Source organism: Camellia sinensis, chromosome 15 (genome assembly GCF_055761805.1).
Source record: "Camellia sinensis isolate YWXY chromosome 15, ASM5576180v1, whole genome shotgun sequence".
In the NCBI taxonomy this organism is placed as follows: domain Eukaryota; kingdom Viridiplantae; phylum Streptophyta; class Magnoliopsida; order Ericales; family Theaceae; genus Camellia; species Camellia sinensis.
This window is the reverse complement of record NC_138975.1, coordinates 130,411,827-130,418,438: the sequence shown is the minus strand read 5'-3', so window position 1 is coordinate 130,418,438 and position 6,612 is coordinate 130,411,827.

Below are 6,612 nucleotides of genomic sequence, written 5' to 3'. Positions count from 1 at the left end.
GTTACACTAAACCACAATAAAATTTTATCAATTCAAACAAAATACAAATTGACTTTTGGACTTGTAGTGACAGTAAAATTTTACTTTGATAGTGACAGTAAAATTTTACTTTGATAGTGACAGTAAAATTTTACTGTTAATTTATTGCAGATTTGTAAAATGGTTCCACATCTTATGTTGTTATGCAAGTATGGTGATCGTACCATTGTGTTCAAGGTTGTGTCAAACTACACGTTGAAGGATTTAACTGATTTCTTAAGTTGTAAATTGAAGAAGTTTGATAGTAATGGTTGCATACTGTTATCGTACTATTTGCCTGGACATTCGCAATGCATGATTGATGATGATTCTGATTTTCAAAATATGTTGTCGCTTGTTTATCTCCTCGGTGTTGACCGGGTTGATATAACTATTACTGAAATGGGTATTTCAAATGAAAAACATGGAGTTAGAGAATCAGGGGACGCTAGTGGATCCAACATTACTGATGATGAAATGGATTTACTCCTTATGTTTTGTCAACATAAAGAAAGGACTTTGTTGTCTTGTGGATGGGTGAATGGAATTACTCATGTAGGTCAAAGATTTATTGGAGGTGCAAAGGATTTTCGGATTGCATTATGTAAATATGCCATTGAGATAGGATTTGAGTTTGTGTATGTGGAGAATGAGAAGTGCCGGGTCACTGCTGTATGTTCAATGTAGGAGTCCAAAGCTTGTTTATGGCAAGTACATGCATTTCTAGAAAGTGCTAATGTTTTTTTCTACATTAGGACTCTACATGATGAGCATACTTGTGGAGCTGCAGTTCGTACTTCTAAAAACTCAAGGATGAGTTCAAATTTGGTTGCAAGTTTGATTGCTAATGAAGGTCATGGGAATCCCCAAACTCGTCCAATTGATGTTGTGCATCAATTTACAAATCAATACGGGCTCACCATTACGTACAATCACGCTTGGTTGGGAGTTGAGAAAGCTAGGACTACTACTTTTGGAGATTTCTCTATGTCTTATGATGAGATTCGATGGTATATGGATATTGTGATGAGCACAAATCCTGGTAGCTATTTGCGACTTGACTATAACCATCAAAGTGGACGGTTCAAGAGGTTTTTTGTTGCATTTAATGCTTCCATTCAAGGGTTTAGGCATTGTAGTCCTTTATTGTTTATCGATGGAACTTTTCTAAAGGGAAATATAAGGGCACCTTGTTAACACCTACAGCGAAGGATGGGGATCAAGGTAGATATTACTATAGTTTATTCAAAAGTAACAAGTTACTTATTCTTAGAGTAACATGTTACACTTACATCAATTCATGATATTTTGATAAACCTTGAAGCGTCTCTATTTCTCTTCTTGAATTCACTTCATGATAGGAGGGAGGGGTGGTTGTTATGCATTGCATTTATTAATCTTTATCCTATCGTGTCCAAAATCATCTTGCAAATCAACTTGCAACCATAGATGGTTTGGGAACCGAGTTCACTCCTCTCTTGAGTATTTTTTATGATAGAGAATGGTAGAAGAGACAAAAATGGCTAGGAATACCCTGTCTACACTGTTTCACCTCAGGCACAAAACAAAAAAAAACAAAAAAAGATTTCTGGAAGAAAACAAGGTATGATTGAATTTATTTGGGGCTCGACTGAGTCGTATTCTAGGTCGGTAAGGCTCCAATAAATTGCAAAAAATACACTTTTGGTTGAAAGCAATGATAGGGTGAAACAAAACAGTTCCCAACAAGGCAAACAGAGTAATTCTTGAGGAGCATCGCGCAATCATTGCATATTTGTTATAATAAATTAGACAGTCCCTTTTCATTATTAGAGTAAAAATCTACTATATTTGTCTTTTTCGTTTAATATACTTACTAATTGTAAAATGTTATTTTTCAGGTTTTTTCCCTCTTGCAATGGCAATTGTCGATACGGAGACTACAGACAGTTGGGAATGGTCTTTTATGCATTTGTTGAATATATTGTTGGATGAAAGACCAATTACCTTCATATCTGATTGGAACGCAAGACTTTTTGAGGCTTTACCTAAGGTTTTACCTATTGCTTACCATTATTTTTGTCTCCAACACTTAAAGGCCAATTTGAGGGATAGGTTCTCCGGTCCAAGTTTCAGCAATACTTTCAGGAGTATAATAGTTTTTTTGTTTTCTTCATGTGCTTATGCTCCGATAGTGGGATGTTTTAATTAGTGCTTGAAAGAATTACAAGATGAGGGAAAAGGGATCGTTTGTAAGTTTCTATCCAATTTGCCCTATGACAAATGGACTAATGCATATTTTAAAGAACAAAAATATAGTGAAATGCACTCGAATGTGGCAGAGTCTTTCAATTCATGGATCCGTCAAGCTTGTCATTTGCCCACTACGAAGATGATTGGTTCAATTAGGTTGAAGATCATGGATTTGATATCGAGAATGAGAGAACACGCTAAGAAATGGAATACATTGCTTTGTCCGGAGATGGATTCAACATTAGTAAATGCTCTTAAAAATGGAAGAACTTGGTTGGTTAGTCGTTCAAGTGATCATGTTTTTGAGATTCAATCCCGGCCATCGGTTAGCGTTGACCTCTTAAATAGAACTTGCTCATGTTACCAATGGCAATTGAATGGATTTCTTTGTGCTCACGCGGCGACCGCTATCCAAAAGAGCGGAGGTGATTTGTATGCACATGTGGAACCATTTTATTACACTAGCAAGTTCAAAGCTTGCTATGCTAAGTCCGTTTATCCAATGCCCACTATTAAGAAACCTCTTGTAGCTATGAATGATCTTGTTGTCCTTCATCCAATTTGTAAGAAGCCACCTGGTAGGCCAATGAAGAATAAGATTCCATCTAGGGGTGAGAAGATAAGACGAGTACAGTGTGATAGATGCGAGAAGTACGGTCTTAATAGGAAGACTTGCAAGGAGACATTGCTGTGAAAGACATTATTGATTTTGTAATAAAAGTATGAAAATAATACAGTTCTTCTGCAATAAATAGTTCATAGCAATAATTAAATATAGTATTTTAGACTAGATTTGTAAGGAGATATTGCAATAAAAGACATTTTTTACTATGTTTTTAAATGGTTGTCTGTTCAAGTTTCTGATTTGCTTTGTGGTTGAGTTTGACATTTTAATATATTTTTTTAATGTGGTTAAAGTTTCATGTAAATGAACTTATAATGGAGTTTGTTCAGTGGGTGTGAAGGCTTGAAGTGGTTGTGCTTTCAAAGTAACATTTTTCAGTATTTCAGAATAAACTTTTACTTTATTGCAGAGTAAAATTTTACTTTTTCTAGAGTCAAACATTGCCTTCATTCACATGAAAGTAAAACTTTACTGCATTTCAAAGTACAAATTTACTATGTTGTTGAATGGTTGTCTATGAGTGTGATAAGCCTGTGATTTTACAGTAAAATTTAACTTTATTTCGAAGTAAAATGTTACTTTTAGATTAAAATTTTACCTTATTTTAGAGTAAAATTTTACTTTTATAGAGGGTAAAATTTTACTTTTGTGCAGAGTAATATTTTACCTTTAGATTTAGAGTCTAACATTTTATTCGTTTTTCAGAGTAAAATTTTACTTTTATGCAGAGTCTAACATTTTACTCATTTTTCAAAGTAAAATTTTACTCTGAATAAGAGTAAAATGTTACACTCTATACAGAGTAAAATTTTACTTTTGTTATTCTTATTTCAAAGTAAAATTTTACTTTTATGCAGAGTAAAATTTTACTTTTAGAATCTTTTTGTAACATTTTACTCTTATTTCAAAGTAAAATTTTACTTTTATGCAGAGTAACATATTACTTTTAGATTCAGAGTGTAACAATTTACTTATATTTCAGAGTAACGTAAAATTTTACTCTACTTATATGCAGAGTAAAATTTTACTTTATTTCAGACAATATGTTAGCCCTTTAGAAAAAATTTCCAACCTACACCAAAATTTACCACAATACACAAACTCCCCTAATGATCATCATGCAATCTTTGTGCAAAAATAATCTAACAACACAACTACATATATCATCAAAGATACACAAGTATAACATGTATCATTGTATTCTATCCATAACAACGTTCATTTCTAGTCAAAACAATATCATGCTCTAATAATGTATTAATCACCGAATCACAATAAAATTTACTAGAATAATAGACGTAGCATGTAACGCCCTCAAAATAACAACATTAAACCCATCAATAAAGACATGCATTGATAATAAAGAATAATATTCTTCTATTCATCAGAGTTTCATTACAAAAGGTATTATATGTTAACGACAAAAGCAAATGCCCTAAAGGCTTACAGCTTTCCAAGTGAACACTTGGTTACAACAAAAGAGTACTAACTCATTTACACATTAAGCCCTTGGCTTGAATTTACATGTAACACAACAAAAATAAAACGACAAAAGTGTGCCCGCCTCTAGCCTCCCAAGCTATGTCCTTGGAGGTGGCATGCTACCTGTACCTGAAAATGATATTCCCATATAGGGTGAGCCACAACCCAGTAGAAATATACTAAACCAAATATGAACAATGACTAAACGATTAGCAGTTGATAGATGGCCAGCACTGATACTTTCTCTTATCACACTTTACAATTTCCTGACATGCAAGTCCATTTTACAATTCATTTTTCCAGTTCCTTTAAATTCTCAATTTTTCAACCATGGCTCAGAACCTGGCCAAACAACTCATATGAGACAGAAACTCATATCAAACACTTCCCATTTCATATTAGATAAGCATACTAGCTATATCACACAACAACAGATAAGCGTACAAGCTATATCATCACTTCCACGGATATGCATATGAGCACTATCACACTTCCAATGACAAACATATGAGCTCTGTCAACACATTAATAGATAAGCATATGAGCTCTATCTATGGAGTCCATCCCCTATCTCCTCCCAACATATCCGGTTTAGAGGTCCATCCCCTATCTCCCCCTAAACCGTGGAGTACATCCCCTATCTCCTCCAACACAACACAATGCATATAAACAACAATTATACACATCATCACACAATACATAAATTTAATGTATTCTTTTAATCGTCAATCTCAATGACACATTCCAGTGATTAGTTTCAGTTTGCCTAATCATCATGCATTGTCTACAACAATCACGACTATCCTCCACCGATAGCCCAAAGCAGTTATTTCTATACAGAAAATAAATGCAACAATGGATATATAATCAACATTTCAACTAGGTGAGCGATAAATAATCCAACTACACCCTTTAGCCCCTTCCCTTTTCAATTCTCACATTCTCAATTCAGGCCCCGTTTGGGGACTTACCTTTTTAGCCAAAAAGCCAAAAAGTTACCATTTTAGCCAAAAAACCAACAACTCATACCAAAAAGTCAAAGATTCCCTTTTCTCTCTACTTTTTGCACATCTTTTCGTAATTAGCCAAAAAGTCATCCCAAACATATAAGTTTTTTTTACCTACCTTTTTAGCCAAATAGCCAAAAAGTTACTAAATTAGTCTGTTCCCAAACGAGGCCTCAATTCCTCATTTCCAACAACTAATTATACCAATTAGTCAATCAATGTAATTAGGGCATTTTCCATAATTAACATTACAACCCTTAGGTTCCATTTCCATTAATGTTTTAACATTAATTTCACTTTTTCCATGCCAAACATGCATCTAGACTTTGTTTAGCTAAAACCCCAACCTTTGCAAATTTACACAAGAGCCCCAAACTTTTACCAAATTACCAAACCAACCCTATCATCTCAAAATACCAAAATTTAAAGACAAAGTTCATAGAAAGGAGTAGGTTATCCCTACCTCAAAGTTTGAGCTCCAATGGAGACGAAGGCCAAAACCAAAATGCACCAAATTCTGAAATTTTCAGATTAAAATGACGCCCTCGACGATTAACACAACTTTTACAAAGGCCGAAGAGAAGGAGGACACTCTAACTAGATCAAACCCTAGAAAGAAGGGAGTATCTAGAGAGAGAGACTCTCAAAAAGGGTTTCTAGAAAAAGTAGGAGAGAAAAAGAAAAGTAAAAAGTGATTTGAAATCACCCAGCGGATAACTCATATACGTATGACCCGCTCGAGCGGAGAACACGACGCTCAAGCGCCAAGAACAAAATCTGGACACGCTTGAGCGCAATAAGGCCCGCTCGAGCGCCAAGACACAGGAATAAAGCGCTTCCGCTCGAGCGCGAAAACCAGTCCGCTCGAGCGCAGATTTCTACCTCCCAGAACTTACACCCAGAAAGTACTACCCGCTCGAGCGCCAAACGACCCGCTCGAGCGCCACCGCTCGAGCGTAAACAAACCCGCTCGAGCGCAGAAATCACATCTACAGAAGTTTTGCAGGAACCCGAAATACTGGAGGTGTGCAATACCCGCTCGAGCGCAAGAAGGCCCGCTCGAGCGGAACGCCTAAAAACTGAACAACAAGGAATTGAAACCAAGGCCTAACCAACCTGTAACAACCCTGTTCAAAACATCCTAAAACTCAATCATATGGAATTAAAGGACACAACAAGATAAATACCACTACCAGCTTCACGGAACTAAGTCCGGAATACAACAGAACAGTAAAGGGATAACCGGGA